The sequence below is a fragment of the Lolium perenne genome, chromosome 5, assembly GCF_019359855.2.
Source record: "Lolium perenne isolate Kyuss_39 chromosome 5, Kyuss_2.0, whole genome shotgun sequence".
Lineage (NCBI taxonomy): Eukaryota > Viridiplantae > Streptophyta > Magnoliopsida > Poales > Poaceae > Lolium > Lolium perenne.
The window spans coordinates 193,803,074-193,820,787 of record NC_067248.2 but is presented as its reverse complement, the minus strand read 5'-3'; positions in this window follow the sequence as shown (position 1 = coordinate 193,820,787).

Sequence of the window (17,714 nt, the reverse complement as noted above, 5' to 3'; positions counted from 1 at the left end):
AGTATGGGTTCCCTCTGAACAAACATCATAGGGGTTACGCTGCGGCTGCCTCCGTTAAGTGTGGAATGATGTTGAAATGAGGTGAATGTACGGCCCAAGCCCTGTGCAGTTCCCGGGTTGACTGCGGTTTTCACCGGGAGGCCAAGCTCATGGGGAGAGGTGCTCATACTAGCATATATAAGTGAAAGGTTTCGATTGATGATCCGCGTACTGTGTTACGATGATTCGGGGTTATCCTCGACGGATGTAATCAAAAGTTGTGGCACAAGAGTACAACCTCTGCAGAGTATTAAACCTATTCGAATAGCCGTGTCCACGGTTACGGACGTTTGGAAAGGCCATACTATCTCCGTTATCATTAAAATGTTTTGATCCTAGAAATGAATGGTGAATTGAAAGGTGATATTATGGTGAACCATAATGAGTTGTGGGAATGACACTAATGTTCCCACTTGAGCTAGTCTAGCACAGGATAAGGCTTTACCAAAGATTTATCAAACTAAAACTTGGCTTTATGCAAATGAACCTAGAGCTTAGCACCCCCTTTTACACTTAATGAGTAATTATTGTAGAGTTAGTTTGCGAGTACTTTAAAAGTACTCATGGCTTTGCCCTGGCTATTCAAATGCCAGACTATGAAGGGGAGCACCAGTATCAGGATGACGGACAAACAGGACGTCTACGATAACTAGGATCGTCTTCTAACGTCAAGCGTTGCCTGTGGAATAGATAGTCCACTACTACTTCGCTTCCGCTACTATTTGTGATGTTGAACAATATATTCGTGTAATATTGGATCATGTGATCTATGGTTGTAAGACAATATGTGTTGTAATAAATGATGACTCTATGCTACTTACTATTATGTCTCGCAAAAACATTATTCCTGGGATTGCGATGTACGGCATAATAGGCATCTGGACTTAAAAATCCGGGTGTTGACAAGTTGGTATCAGAGCCATTATTTGACCTTAGGAGACCCTAGTTAGAATGGACGCTCAAAAACTTAGTTTCAAATTCCATGATTTGACTAGTTATGAAAACCTTATTCACTTTCTTACCTTGAAGAGTCTATTACAAACTTTAAATTCATGCCCTTCTTATAAGTAAATTAAAATTTGGAACACTTGCACTTCTCTAACTTAATCATCTAATCTCTCTACAGATGGATCACGTCGTGGACACGCAGCCCTTTCTCCAGACTGAGTTCTATCAGTTGGGGAATGGTGGAGAGCTCATCTTTGAGAGGGACCTCTTCTCCCTCTCAGAGTTCCTCGGGCGCCCACCACCGGAAGTCTTTGGCGGAATGGTCAACGACCAGCCCAGTGGTCAACTTCAGTGGGTGATCATGGTGGACCTTCGTGGAAGGTTCACGCTCCCAATGAGCGCAAGGATCCAGTTCTCCTTCAGGGAGAACAACTGGGCGGATGGTCTCGCAAGGGGACTTCAGGAAGGACTCGCACGTCTGTGCGGGCAAAACTTCATGGACTTCACGGATAGCCGCTTTGTGCACTATGCAAGGCACAATTCCCTCGGAGTGCCAATGAACCTGCCGTCGCACCCGCAACTTCGCCACCATGTTGATCATCTTGACTTCATGCTGAACGAGACCCGCATCGACCTCGACAACTCCCGCGAATACGCCAACCACACTCACATCCAGTTGGCGCAGCAGGCGGACACCATCAAGGTGATCGCCGGAGAACGCAGGGCACTCCGCCGTGCCAACCAGAAGAAGGATCACGCCATCAACCGCCTCAAGGCCAGGATCGCCACTCTGAAGGCGACCATCGCCGCCCAAGCTGAGCAGATCCAGGAGCTGGAAGGCGAAGGTGAAGGGGAGAACATCCAGGGGGACGGCTACTCCTACGTCAGCAACGACGACGACTACGAGGAGGAGGAAGACGACGACCTGGAGTTCCACCCTTACGAGGATGGTCACGAGCACCTTGCTGCCGGGGTAGACAATGTCTACCCTATCAACGTCGATGGCGAGTAGTCCCGTCTGAGCACTTGCGTCCCGTGTTATGTATCGGTCCTTTGTACCCGCCCCATGTATCGTAGTTTATTGAAAGGGTTCTTAAAACCCTCCTGAACATCTGGCTTGTAATATTTGCTACCTCCATGACTATGTTTGTGTGTGTGTAATATTATTATTATTTATGAATCAAGTTTTAAGTTGTGTGGAATTTTATCCCAAAATGAGCCATAGAAATTTCCCTCTCATCTCATGATCCCTATCACTGTTCAGATGGCACCCCCAACTCGCAACGAAGCCGCAATGATGCAAATGCTGCAACAGATGATGGCAGAAAGAGAAGCTGAGAGAGTTGACCGTCAAGCCAACCTAGCTGCACTTCAACAGCTTGCTCAGGGCAATCAAGGCCACGGAAACCACGACCACCCAGGGTCAAAGCTGAAAAACTTCCAAAACACCAACCCACCGGTGTTCAGCAAGACAGAGGAACCCCTCGATGCTGATGATTGGCTCCAAACTATGGAGAACAATCTCGAGGTTGCCGGAGTGGAGGACAACGAGAAGGTGTTGTTCGCCACCCACTATCTGGCTGGACCTGCACGTGCCTGATGGACAAGTACCCGCGCATTAAATGCGGGGCACATGATGACTTGGGAGGACTTCAAACTCAAGTTTAGCAAGTATCACGTACCCCCGGGTCTGATTAAGAAGATGAGGGATGAGTTCAGGGAACTGAAGCAAGGCAGAATGACCGTGGTGGAATACCGCGACAAGTTCCTCACTTTGTCAAGGTACGCCCCGGATGAGACGGACACCGTCGAGAAAAGGAAGGAGAGGTTTCTGAATGGACTGCATGATGAGATGCAGACTGTGCTAATCAATATCCCGTTTGCTGACTTAGAAGCCCTCGTTGACTCCGCCATTCAGATGGAGGGGAAGATACACCAAGCCAATGAGAACCGCAAGCGCCGTATGATGAACCAGAGTGGGCCCAGCAACAACCACAAGTATCGCCCCAGCTCAAGCGGAGGGTTCGCCCCAAGAAACAACAAGCCCCCGATGCAGAATCCACGTCCGAGTTATCAAAACCGGAGTGGAGGAAACCCCAGGTCAGGAGGACACAACAACTACAACAACAACAACAACCACAGCAACAACTTCAACCGCGCTCCACCTCGCGCCCCCAACAACAACTCCAACACTGCTCCAAGGACTGGGAGCAATGCTGTTCCCATCACCCCCAAGGACAAGTCCACCTACAACTGCTACGAGTGCGGAGTGGCTGGGCACTTCTCCTATGAGTGCCCCAAGAAGCTCGCCAAGACTGCCGCCAACACCTCGGGCCACTGCAGCAGCAGCGTCGTGTCACCACCAACAAGAAGTTCGCCCCCAACAACCCGAACAACCGCAACGGCCGCCTCTACCACATGAATGCAGAAGAAGCTCAGGAAGCCCCAGACATTGTGCTGGGTATGTTCTCTGTTAACTCAATACCCGCAAGAGTGTTGTTTGATTCTGGAGCATCGCATTCATTCATTACCGAAGATTTTGCATGCACTAGTAAGATTCAACCCATCAGTTTGAAGCATGTCATGATAGTTCAAATACCTGGATCAACCACTAAAGCTAGAAAAATTTGCAAAGATGTGCCAATCAGAATACATGAAATAGAATTCTATGCAAATTTGATTTTTCTGGGAGCCAAAGGTTTGGAAGTAGTCCTGGGAATGGACTGGATGGCGAAACATCATGGACTGATTGATTGTGCCAAGAAGGCCATCACCATGACTAGTAGCACCGGAATAATAGTCGAACACATATCTGAAAGGATGCCCCGAAAATTCACTTGTAACCAAAGCCTAGCCAAACCCACCTTGGATCAGATCAGGGTCGTTTGTCGATATCCTGATGTGTTCCCGGATGATCTACCCGGTATGCCCCCAGATCGGGATATCGAGTTTATCATCGAGCTAATCCCCGGAACCGGACCTATAGCCCAGAGAGCCTACAGCATGAACCCGGCAGAGTTAGTAGAACTGAAGAAGCAACTGGATGATATGCTATTCAAGGGTCTGATTCAACCAAGTGCGTCACCTTGGAGATCGCCAGTTTTGTTTGTGGATAAGAAGGACGGTGCCACTCGTTTGGTTACGGACTACCGTAAGCTCAACGATGTCACCATTAAGAACAAGTATCCGTTGCCCAAGATAGAAGATCTGTTTGACCAGCTGACCGGAGCCCAAGTATTCTCGAAGATTGATCTGCGGACAGGATACCATCAGCTGAAGATTCGTGCCACCGATATCCCCAAAACTGCCTTTACCACCAGATATGGATTGTATGAGTACAATGTCATGTCATTTGGATTGACCAATGCCCCCGCTTACTTCATGAATCTCATGAATAAGATCTTTATGAACTTCCTGGACAAGTTTGTCGTTGTCTTCATCGACGACATCCTCATATACTCCAAGTCCGAAGAAGAACATGAGCAACATTTGGAAGTGGTCCTAGATACCCTTCGGGAACATCAGTTGTATGCCAAGTTCAGCAAGTGTGAGTTCTGGTTGAAAGAAGTAGGATTCTTGGGTCATATCTTGTCAGCCGGAGGAATTGCCGTTGACCCCGCAAAAATCAAGACTGTTGAAGAATGGAAAGCCCCAACCACTCAGACCGAAGTCCGTGCATTTCTCGGATTGGCGGGATATTACCGCCGATTCGTTGAAGGATTCTCGAGCATAGCAAGACCAATGACTCAATTGTTGAAGAAGGACCGGAAGTTCGAATGGACCGACAAGTGTGAAGAGAGCTTTCAACAGCTCAAGCTAAGATTGACAACAGCCCCAATACTGGTTATGCCGGACATTACCAAGCCATTTGATGTGTACTGTGACGCCTCCAAGATTGGTCTTGGATGTGTGCTGATGCAAGAAGGCAAAGTGATATCTTACCTATCAAGACAGCTGAAGCAGCATGAACAGAACTATCCAACCCATGACTTAGAGCTAGCAGCGGTGGTGTTAGCACTGAAAGTATGGCGTCATTACCTCATGGGTAATCGATGCGAGGTTTACTCGGATCACAAGAGCCTGAAGTATATCTTCACGCAGAAGGAGCTGAATATGAGACAGCGCAGATGGATAGAGTTAATCAAGGATTACGACATGGAAATCCACTATCACCCCGGCAAGGCAAATGTGGTAGCGGATGCTCTGAGTAGACTGCCATGTCAGTTGAACTCCATGATAGCAATTGAGCAACCCAGCCTGTTTGAAGAGTTTGAACAGTTTAGGCTTGAACTGGTTAGCGAAGGATACCTCGCCAGCATTGAACTCCAACCCACCCTGATTAGTCAGATCAAAGAAGCTCAGAAAGGAAATGCTAGCATTGATGGAATCAAGAACCAAATAGCCGCCGGAAAGGCACCGGGATTCACCATAGATGAAGAAGGAGTGCTATGGTATAACAAGCGCCTTTGCGTGCCGTCAGACTCAGAGTTGAAGCAAGTTATTCTGAAAGAAGCTCACGACACCCTATACTCCATTCACCCCGGAGGAACCAAGATGTACCAGGATTTGAAAGAACAATTCTGGTGGCATGGAATGAAGAGAGAAATTGGAAGCTACATCGCCAAGTGTGACATCTGTCAAAGAGTCAAAGCAGAACACCAACGCCCCGCAGGACTGTTGCAACCCCTACAGATTCCCGAATGGAAGTGGGATTCCGTAGGAATGGACTTCATCACCGGACTGCCCAAATCTAGTAAAGGAAATGATTCCATCTGGGTAGTGGTCGACAGACTAACCAAATTCGCCCACTTCATCCCCGTCAAGACCACCTATCAAGGACCGAGACTCGCAGAGTTATATATCTCAAGGATAGTCAGCCTGCACGGAACCCCGAAGTCGATAGTATCCGACAGAGGATCCCAATTCACCTCCAGATTCTGGCAGAAAGTACATGAAGGACTCGGAACTCGTCTGAATTTCAGCACCGCCTATCACCCGCAGACCGATGGACAGACCGAACGAGTCAACCAGATACTAGAAGATATGTTGAGAGCATGTGTGCTAGAGTATGGATCTAAGTGGGAAGACTGCTTTCCATATGCAGAATTCTCGTACAACAACAGCTACCAAGCCAGCTTGCAGATGGCCCCCTTCGAAGCACTGTACGGAAGGAAGTGCCGTACCCCTCTGAATTGGTCGGAGGTAGGAGAGAGTCAAGTCTTTGGACTAGATATTCTCCGAGAAGCCGAAGAGAAGGTTCACAAGATCCGCGAGTACCTCAAGACAACCCAATCAAGACAAAAGAGCTACGCCGACAAGAGACGTCGAGAGATGACCTTCGAGATCGGAGATTTCGTATATCTCAAGGTGTCCCCTCTTAAAGGAATGCAGAGATTCCAGCTTCGAGGAAAGCTCACACCCCGATATGTCGGACCTTTCAAGGTCCTGAGTCGCCGAGGAGAAGTATCCTATCAGCTGGAGTTACCGGAAGAAATGTCAGCGGTGCACAATGTGTTTCACATCTCGCTACTCCGGAAGTGTTTAGAGGTACCTGAGAAGACCGAGGTTTTCAAGAACATCGACCATCGAGCTGTGGATATCAACTCAGATCTGACATACCGCGAAGTACCTATTCGCATCCTGGAAGAAGCTTTCAGAACCACCCGTACCCGAAGTATCAAGTTTCTGAAGATCCAATGGAGTAACCACACCGAAGAAGAAGCCACTTGGGAGAGAGAAGACTTTATGAGGACCGAGTACCCAGATCTCTTTAGTACCTAGTTTTCTCAGATCTCGGGACGAGATCTTTTGTAAGGGGGAAGGGTTTGTAACATCCCAAGTTTCAACAATAATAAACAAGAAGGACAATTTCCCCAAAGTCAAATATTGCAATTAACAAAAACTTTTTCTATGCATATAGTGCCACATATAGGTTCATGCATTTGAGTGATTTTATTTTGTGCAATTGCCATGATGAGTGTTAGTATGAGTAACAAGTGCTATGTGAACCCTAACCAAGATCCTCAAACCCTAATTTGAGGGGAATTGGAGAAAATGGGAAAAACCCATTTTTCACTTACATACACAATATGCAAAATTGCAAATCCTCAACCAAGGCCATAATTGCTTGCTCCCTTGCTTGTAGAATACTTCAATATGATAAACTAACACAATTGCATCATTGGATCAAGAATCAAACACAAGGAAATCAAAATTCTTACATACATATGATATTGGTCACTTGTCACAAAAATATTTTCTTCACTACTTTACCCCTCTGGTTTTCTCAATTCTTGAACTAAACTTGGTCAACCAAAGCCATGCCATCCAAGACCATGTCAAGGTGAGTAACTTTGGTGTTGACCATCAGGGCTAGAGTTGACTAGGTTGACCAGAATAAAAGTGACAAGAAGGGATGCTGAAATAAAGTGAAGATCATGTCACTTTTGACATTTTGCAAAACAACTCCAAATTGAGTGCCACCACCACCAATACTTCACTTTAATTATATAAATGGGATTCACCAAAAAGATTTCCAAAATTCAAATAAAAACTTCATGCGGCCATATGATCGAACACCTTGCATGCAATAATCCAGATTTGAGCTACACCCTATTACCCTCTGGTTTCTTCACTAAACCCCTTTAATCTTTGATCATTGCACTCTCTTACAGCCCCTGCATCATCCCAGTACTTGCCTTGATCGATTAAAGTGAGAGGAGGAAGAAAAGAAACCCTAGACTAAGCCTACCGTGGCCATGCCGGCCACCTTTGGCATCTCCACCTCTGGCCACCATTTCAACCCATCCCCTTGTCCTGGAGCATCTCCACATCTCAAGGACGACGATGGTACAAGCCCCTGCAACGGCAACGCTCGGCATTGGCCAGAACGCGCGCGCCCAAAACATGCTAGGGCATGCCAGCCAACGCGGTGAGCGCGCACTGGCTGCGCCAGTACGTCGCCCACTCGAGCGCGACCGTCCTCCTCCTGCATCCCTACCACGGCGTTGAGCAGCTACTCCCCGCCCTCTACACGCTAGACAAGCACCCAGGCCTGCCCCTGCATCGTCGCCGTCGTCCTCGACCAAATGATGCCGCACGCCCTGCCGCAAACCCTGCAAGCGCCCGAGCCATCCCGTCGCCCTTTTCTCTGCGCCAATGCACGTTGAGCATCGCCAGGACACCGCCTATCTCTAGCCGTCCTTCACTTGCCCCTTGGAGCGCCAGAAGCGCCGCGCCATGGCCGCTCCTCCACAGCACGCTCGGCCACCTCCCTCCCTCTATAAATAGCGACGATCGGCACCTCCTCTCTTCACACAATCCACTCCCCTCTCCTCACTGAGCCTCCTCCACCCATCAATTTCATCAGTCCTCGCCGGAGCTGCTCGAATCGCGAGCTCAAGTCCGCCGGAGCCCGCGGAAGCTCTGCTTCGATTGGCGCCTCCCCGAGCGCCGCCGCTGCACCCAGGGCTTCCTCATCGACTACACCTTCTCCACGCACCTTGCTAGACACCTGGAATGGCCTGGTACGCCCTCCGACCCCCTCGGCTCGCCGCCAGGGAGCTCGCCGCTCGTCGGAGACGACGACGTTCACACGCCGTCGGATCTCATTCTAATCCAACGGTTTCTATTTCGCGTACCGCTTCGGCGTTTAAAGAGCCGCTGACAGGTGGCCCCCACCTCGTCAGGGCAGCCCACCCGCACCGGTTGCTTGTTGGGCTGCGAAGTGGAATTTAAACTCGTTTCGGCCCGTTTAGCTTTCCCGCCTAGCCCATCTATTCAAATTGAGTTTTAACAATTATTCAAATGTGCTGCTGAGGGTTTAGCAAATTTTGAATAGTTTGAAATCTTCCAAACCAAATTTAGCAAACTTTATACCATTGGAAAGCCCATGAATTTATCTATCCAATGCCACTGGCCCCACCTCCAATTTCATTGTAGATTTAATTTGATAAAAAAGACAAGATAGGGACTTTTGAACATTCAAACTTTATTTAAAATTTAACCAGAATAGATTTTGAATTGATTCCAATTCTAATAAATCACATACGATGTCCTCTAATTGATTATGCAATAACATAGACATGTTGTTTGTATGATCATGGACTAGATCAAATAAAATAGCTATGTAGTCAATTCTAGAGCAATTGAAATTGAAATTCAAACCCAACACTAATATGAGAGCTACCTCTCATTTAAATTTTGATCCTAAGTACTAGTATCCAGGGGAATTGACTTAGTCTAATGAACCCTTGAGAATTATTACTTAGAGATTTTAATTCATTTAAATGTTAAGTCTTAAAACTATGTGAAGTGTAGCACTTCAATTAAAATTGTACTCACATATAATAGATATGAAATGTTGACTTTGGGTCAACCTATATTTCATACCTTATTATTATATGAAGAGATTAAATCTTACTAAGAGGTAATGGGAAGAAATGGATTCTTTTAAAGATCAACATACCAAATTAAAGAAATAGGAATAATGAGAGGAAATTATTTTCTTTCAAATAAAGGCAAATCATATAATCCACCATGCCATGTTTGATTGATGATAGGACTAGTGTGTGAACTCTTTTGAGTGTTTCTAGTTTAGTATGTGAGCTTGGTTTAGTATTTATACCTCGTATTCGTATATAGACGCTAGTAACGAGGAATACCAAGAGGAGGAGGGCTACTCTCAGGAAGAAGAAGAGAACTTCGATAACTACCCAGCTCAAGGCAAGCTAACCCTTGCTAAACACAAGTGCTTAGCTCTATAAGAGCAAAGGCACCATCACACTTTACTTTTATGTATTACCTATCCCATGTTTTTACTTACATTTACTTTGCTTATTTTATTTCAAAGTACTTTTGATTTATGATTCACTTGGTCTAGAGTAGAACAATATTGAAGTTAGATTAGCACAACTCAAAGCTAGTTAGCACCCCTCATGTAGTTGCTAGTGCTAATCAATTAAAACTGACTACTCTAGATGGGAACATGGTGAAGTGAAATGACTTTGAAAGAAAGTAAAGTGGAGGTGGATGTGAACAAGAGAAGATGGTGATTTTTGATAAAATTGATAATTGGGTTTGAATGCGATACCCTTCCAGTTATACAAGTACCCCCACAATACCTGATTATGGGTAGGGCTTAACTAGAAACTTGTGTATTTTAGTATGGGTTCCCTCTGAACAAACATCATAGGGGTTACGCTGCGGCTGCCTCCGTTAAGTGTGGAATGATGTTGAAATGAGGTGAATGTACGGCCCAAGCCCTGTGCAGTTCCCGGGTTGACTGCGGTTTTCACCGGGAGGCCAAGCTCATGGGGAGAGGTGCTCATACTAGCATATATAAGTGAAAGGTTTCGATTGATGATCCGCGTACTGTGTTACGATGATTCGGGGTTATCCTCGACGGATGTAATCAAAAGTTGTGGCACAAGAGTACAACCTCTGCAGAGTGTTAAACCTATTCGAATAGCCGTGTCCACGGTTACGGACGTTTGGAAAGGCCATACTATCTCCGTTATCATTAAAATGTTTTGATCCTAGAAATGAATGGTGAATTGAAAGGTGATATTATGGTGAACCATAATGAGTTGTGGGAATGACACTAATGTTCCCACTTGAGCTAGTCTAGCACAGGATAAGGCTTTACCAAAGATTTATCAAACTAAAACTTGGCTTTATGCAAATGAACCTAGAGCTTAGAACCCCCTTTTACACTTAATGAGTAATTATTGTAGAGTTAGTTTGCGAGTACTTTAAAAGTACTCATGGCTTTGCCCTGGCTATTCAAATGCCAGACTATGAAGGGGAGCACCAGTATCAGGATGACGGACAAAAAGGACGTCTACGATAACTAGGATCGTCTTCTAACGTCAAGCGTTGCCTGTGGAATAGATAGTCCACTACTACTTCGCTTCCGCTACTATTTGTGATGTTGAACAATATATTCGTGTAATATTGGATCATGTGATCTATGGTTGTAAGACAATATGTGTTGTAATAAATGATGACTCTATGCTACTTACTATTATGTCTCGCAAAAACATTATTCCTGGGATTGCGATGTACGGCATAATAGGCATCTGGACTTAAAAATCCGGGTGTTGACAAGTTGGTATCAGAGCCATTATTTGACCTTAGGAGACCCTAGTTAGAATGGACGCTCAAAAACTTAGTTTCAAATTCCATGATTTGACTAGTTATGAAAACCTTATTCACTTTCTTACCTTGAAGAGTCTATTACAAACTTTAAATTCATGCCCTTCTTATAAGTAAATTAAAATTTGGAACACTTGCACTTCTCTAACTTAATCATCTAATCTCTCTACAGATGGATCACGTCGTGGACACGCAGCCCTTTCTCCAGACTGAGTTCTATCAGTTGGGGAACGGTGGAGAGCTCATCTTTGAGAGGGACCTCTTCTCCCTCTCAGAGTTCCTCGGGCGCCCACCACCGGAAGTCTTTGGCGGAATGGTCAACGACCAGCCCGGTGGTCAACTTTAGTGGGTGATCATGGTGGACCTTCGTGGAAGGTTCACGCTCCCAATGAGCGCAAGGATCCAGTTCTCCTTCAGGGAGAACAACTGGGCGGATGGTCTCGCAAGGGGACTTCAGGAAGGACTCGCACGTCTGTGCGGGCAAAACTTCATGGACTTCACGGATAGCCGCTTTGTGCACTATGCAAGGCACAATTCCCTCGGAGTGCCAATGAACCTGCCGTCGCACCCGCAACTTCGCCACCATGTTGATCATCTTGACTTCATGCTGAACGAGACCCGCATCACCTCGACAACTCCCGCGAATACGCCAACCACACTCACATCCAGTTGGCGCAGCAGGCGGACACCATCAGGGTGATCGCCGGAGAACGCAGGGCACTCCGCCGTGCCAACCAGAAGAAGGATCACGCCATCAACCGCCTCAAGGCCAGGATCGCCACTCTGAAGGCGACCATCGCCGCCCAAGCTGAGCAGATCCAGGAGCTGGAAGGCGAAGGTGAAGGGGAGAACATCCAGGGGGACGGCTACTCCTACGTCAGCAACGACGACGACTACGAGGAGGAGGAAGACGACGACCTGGAGTTCCACCCTTACGAGGATGGTCACGAGCATCTTGCTGCCGGGGTAGACAATGTCTACCCTATCAACGTCGATGGCGAGTAGTCCCATCTGAGCACTTGTGTCCCGTGTTATGTATCGGTCCTTTGTACCCGCCCCATGTATCGTAGTTTATTGAAAGGGTTCTTAAAACCCTCCTGAACATCTGGCTTGTAATATTTGCTACCTCCATGACTATGTTTGTGTGTGTGTAATATTATTATTATTTATGAATCAAGTTTTAAGTTGTGTGGAATTTTATCCCAAAATGAGCCATAGAAATTTCCCTCTCATCTCATGATCCCTATCACTGTTCAGATGGCACCCCCAACTCGCAACGAAGCCGCAATGATGCAAATGCTGCAACAGATGATGGCAGAAAGAGAAGCTGAGAGAGTTGACCGTCAAGCCAACCTAGCTGCACTTCAACAGCTTGCTCAGGGCAATCAAGGCCACGGAAACCACGACCACCCAGGGTCAAAGCTGAAAAACTTCCAAAACACCAACCCACCGGTGTTCAGCAAGACAGAGGAACCCCTCGATGCTGATGATTGGCTCCAAACTATGGAGAACAATCTCGAGGTTGCCGGAGTGGAGGACAACGAGAAGGTGTTGTTCGCCACCCACTATCTGGCTGGACCTGCACGTGCCTGGTGGACAAGTACCCGCGCATTAAATGCGGGGCACATGATGACTTGGGAGGACTTCAAACTCAAGTTTAGCAAGTATCACGTACCCCCGGGTCTGATTAAGAAGATGAGGGATGAGTTCAGGGAACTGAAGCAAGGCAGAATGACCGTGGTGGAATACCGCGACAAGTTCCTCACTTTGTCAAGGTACGCCCCGGATGAGACGGACACCGTCGAGAAAAGGAAGGAGAGGTTTCTGAATGGACTGCATGATGAGATGCAGACTGTGCTGATCAATATCCCGTTTGCTGACTTAGAAGCCCTCGTTGACTCCGCCATTCAGATGGAGGGGAAGATACACCAAGCCAATGAGAACCGCAAGCGCCGTATGATGAACCAGAGTGGGCCCAGCAACAACCACAAGTATCGCCCCAGCTCAAGCGGAGGGTTCGCCCCAAGAAACAACAAGCCCCCGATGCAGAATCCACGTCCGAGTTATCAAAACCGGAGTGGAGGAAACCCCAGGTCAGGAGGACACAACAACTACAACAACAACAACAACCACAGCAACAACTTCAACCGCGCTCCACCTCGCGCCCCCAACAACAACTCCAACACTGCTCCAAGGACTGGGAGCAATGCTGTTCCCATCACCCCCAAGGACAAGTCCACCTACAACAGCTACGAGTGGGGAGTGGCTGGGCACTTCTCCTATGAGTGCCCCAAGAAGCTCGCCAAGACTGCCGCCAACACCTCAGGCCCTGCGCAGCAGCAGCGTCGTGTCACCACCAACAAGAAGTTCGCCCCCAACAACCCGAACAACCGCAACGGCCGCCTCTACCACATGAATGCGAGGAAGAAGCTCAGGAAGCCCCAGACGTTGTGCTGGGTATGTTCTCTGTTAACTCAATACCCGCAAGAGTGTTGTTTGATTCTGGAGCATCGCATTCATTCATTACCGAAGATTTTGCATGCACTAGTAAGATTCAACCCATCAGTTTGAAGCATGTCATGATAGTTCAAATACCTGGATCAACCACTAAAGCTAGAAAAATTTGCAAAGATGTGCCAATCAGAATACATGAAATAGAATTCTATGCAAATTTGATTTTTCTGGGAGCCAAAGGTTTGGAAGTAGTCCTGGGAATGGACTGGATGGCGAAACATCATGGACTGATTGATTGTGCCAAGAAGGCCATCACCATGACTAGTAGCACCGGAATAATAGTCGAACACATATCTGAAAGGATGCCCCGAAAATTCACTTGTAACCAAAGCCTAGCCAAACCCACCTTGGATCAGATCAGGGTCGTTTGTCGATATCCTGATGTGTTCCCGGATGATCTACCCGGTATGCCCCCAGATCGGGATATCGAGTTTATCATCGAGCTAATCCCCGGAACCGGACCTATAGCCCAGAGAGCCTACAGCATGAACCCGGCAGAGTTAGTAGAACTGAAGAAGCAACTGGATGATATGCTATTCAAGGGTCTGATTCAACCAAGTGCGTCACCTTGGAGATCGCCAGTTTTGTTTGTGGATAAGAAGGACGGTGCCACTCGTTTGGTTACGGACTACCGTAAGCTCAACGATGTCACCATTAAGAACAAGTATCCGTTGCCCAAGATAGAAGATCTGTTTGACCAGCTGACCGGAGCCCAAGTATTCTCGAAGATTGATCTGCGGACAGGATACCATCAGCTGAAGATTCGTGCCACCGATATCCCCAAAACTGCCTTTACCACCAGATATGGATTGTATGAGTACAATGTCATGTCATTTGGATTGACCAATGCCCCCGCTTACTTCATGAATCTCATGAATAAGATCTTTATGAACTTCCTGGACAAGTTTGTCGTTGTCTTCATCGACGACATCCTCATATACTCCAAGTCCGAAGAAGAACATGAGCAACATTTGGAAGTGGTCCTAGATACCCTTCGGGAACATCAGTTGTATGCCAAGTTCAGCAAGTGTGAGTTCTGGTTGAAAGAAGTAGGATTCTTGGGTCATATCTTGTCAGCCGGAGGAATTGCCGTTGACCCCGCAAAAATCAAGACTGTTGAAGAATGGAAAGCCCCAACCACTCAGACCGAAGTCCATGCATTTCTCGGATTGGCGGGATATTACCACCGATTCGTTGAAGGATTCTCGAGCATAGCAAGACCAATGACTCAATTGTTGAAGAAGGACCGGAAGTTCGAATGGACCGACAAGTGTGAAGAGAGCTTTCAACAGCTCAAGCTAAGATTGACAACAGCCCCAATACTGGTTATGCCGGACATTACCAAGCCATTTGATGTGTACTGTGACGCCTCCAAGATTGGTCTTGGATGTGTGCTGATGCAAGAAGGCAAAGTGATATCTTACCTATCAAGACAGCTGAAGCAGCATGAACAGAACTATCCAACCCATGACTTAGAGCTAGCAGCGGTGGTGTTAGCACTGAAAGTATGGCGTCATTATCTCATGGGTAATCGATGCGAGGTTTACTCGGATCACAAGAGCCTGAAGTATATCTTCACGCAGAAGGAGTTGAATATGAGACAGCGCAGATGGATAGAGTTAATCAAGGATTACGACATGGAAATCCACTATCACCCCGGCAAGGCAAATGTGGTAGCGGATGCTCTGAGTAGACTGCCATGTCAGTTGAACTCCATGATAGCAATTGAGCAACCCAGCCTGTTTGAAGAGTTTGAACAGTTTAGGCTTGAACTGGTTAGCGAAGGATACCTCGCCAGCATTGAACTCCAACCCACCCTGATTAGTCAGATCAAAGAAGCTCAGAAAGGAAATGCTAGCATTGATGGAATCAAGAACCAAATAGCCGCCGGAAAGGCACCGGGATTCACCATAGATGAAGAAGGAGTGCTATGGTATAACAAGCGCCTTTGCGTGCCGTCAGACTCAGAGTTGAAGCAAGTTATTCTGAAAGAAGCTCACGACACCCTATACTCCATTCACCCCGGAGGAACCAAGATGTACCAGGATTTGAAAGAACAATTCTGGTGGCATGGAATGAAGAGAGAAATTGGAAGCTACATCTCCAAGTGTGACATCTGTCAAAGAGTCAAAGCAGAACACCAACGCCCCGCAGGACTGTTGCAACCCCTACAGATTCCCGAATGGAAGTGGGATTCCGTAGGAATGGACTTCATCACCGGACTGCCCAAATCTAGTAAAGGAAATGATTCCATCTGGGTAGTGGTCGACAGACTAACCAAATTCGCCCACTTCATCCCCGTCAAGACCACCTATCAAGGACCGAGACTCGCAGAGTTATATATCTCAAGGATAGTCAGCCTGCACGGAACCCCGAAGTCGATAGTATCCGACAGAGGATCCCAATTCACCTCCAGATTCTGGCAGAAAGTACATGAAGGACTCGGAACTCGTCTGAATTTCAGCACCGCCTATCACCCGCAGACCGATGGACAGACCGAACGAGTCAACCAGATACTAGAAGATATGTTGAGAGCATGTGTGCTAGAGTATGGATCTAAGTGGGAAGACTGCTTTCCATACGCAGAATTCTCGTACAACAACAGCTACCAAGCCAGCTTGCAGATGGCCCCCTTCGAAGCACTGTACGGAAGGAAGTGCCGTACCCCTCTGAATTGGTCGGAGGTAGGAGAGAGTCAAGTCTTTGGACCAGATATTCTTCGAGAAGCCGAAGAGAAGGTTCACAAGATCCGCGAGTACCTCAAGACAACCCAATCAAGACAAAAGAGCTACGCCGACAAGAGACGTCGAGAGATGACCTTCGAGATCGGAGATTTCGTATATCTCAAGGTGTCCCCTCTTAAAGGAATGCAGAGATTCCAGCTTCGAGGAAAGCTCGCACCCCGATATGTCAGACCTTTCAAGGTCCTGAGTCGCCGAGGAGAAGTATCCTATCAGCTGGAGTTACCGGAAGAAATGTCAGCGGTGCACAATGTGTTTCACATCTCGCTACTCCGGAAGTGTTTAGAGGTACCTGAGAAGACCGAGGTTTTCAAGAACATCGACCATCGAGCTGTGGATATCAACTCAGATCTGACATACCGCGAAGTACCTATTCGCATCCTAGAAGAAGCTTTCAGAACCACCCGTACCCGAAGTATCAAGTTTCTGAAGATCCAATGGAGTAACCACACCGAAGAAGAAGCCACTTGGGAGAGAGAAGACTTTATGAGGACTGAGTACCCAGATCTCTTTAGTACCTAGTTTTCTCAGATCTCGGGACGAGATCTTTTGTAAGGGGGAAGGGTTTGTAACATCCCAAGTTTCAACAATAATAAACAAGAAGGACAATTTCCCCAAAGTCAAATATTGCAATTAACAAAAACTTTTTCTATGCATATAGTGCCACATATAGGTTCATGCATTTGAGTGATTTTATTTTGTGCAATTGCCATGATGAGTGTTAGTATGAGTAACAAGTGCTATGTGAACCCTAACCAAGATCCTCAAACCCTAATTTGAGGGGAATTGGAGAAAATGGGAAAAACCCATTTTTCACTTACATACACAATATGCAAAATTGCAAATCCTCAACCAAGGCCATAATTGCTTGCTCCCTTGCTTGTAGAATACTTCAATATGATAAACTAACACAATTGCATCATTGGATCAAGAATCAAACACAAGGAAATCAAAATTCTTACATACATATGATATTGGTCACTTGTCACAAAAATATTTTCTTCACTACTTTACCCCTCTGGTTTTCTCAATTCTTGAACTAAACTTGGTCAACCAAAGCCATGTCATCCAAGACCATGTCAAGGTGAGTAACTTTGATGTTGACCATAAGGGCTAGAGTTGACTAGGTTGACCAGAATAAAAGTGACAAGAAGGGATGCTGAAATAAAGTGAAGATCATGTCACTTTTGACATTTTGCAAAACAACTCCAAATTGAGTGCCACCACCACCAATACTTCACTTTAATTATATAAATGGGATTCACCAAAAAGATTTCCAAAATTCAAATAAAAACTTCATGCGGCCATATGATCGAA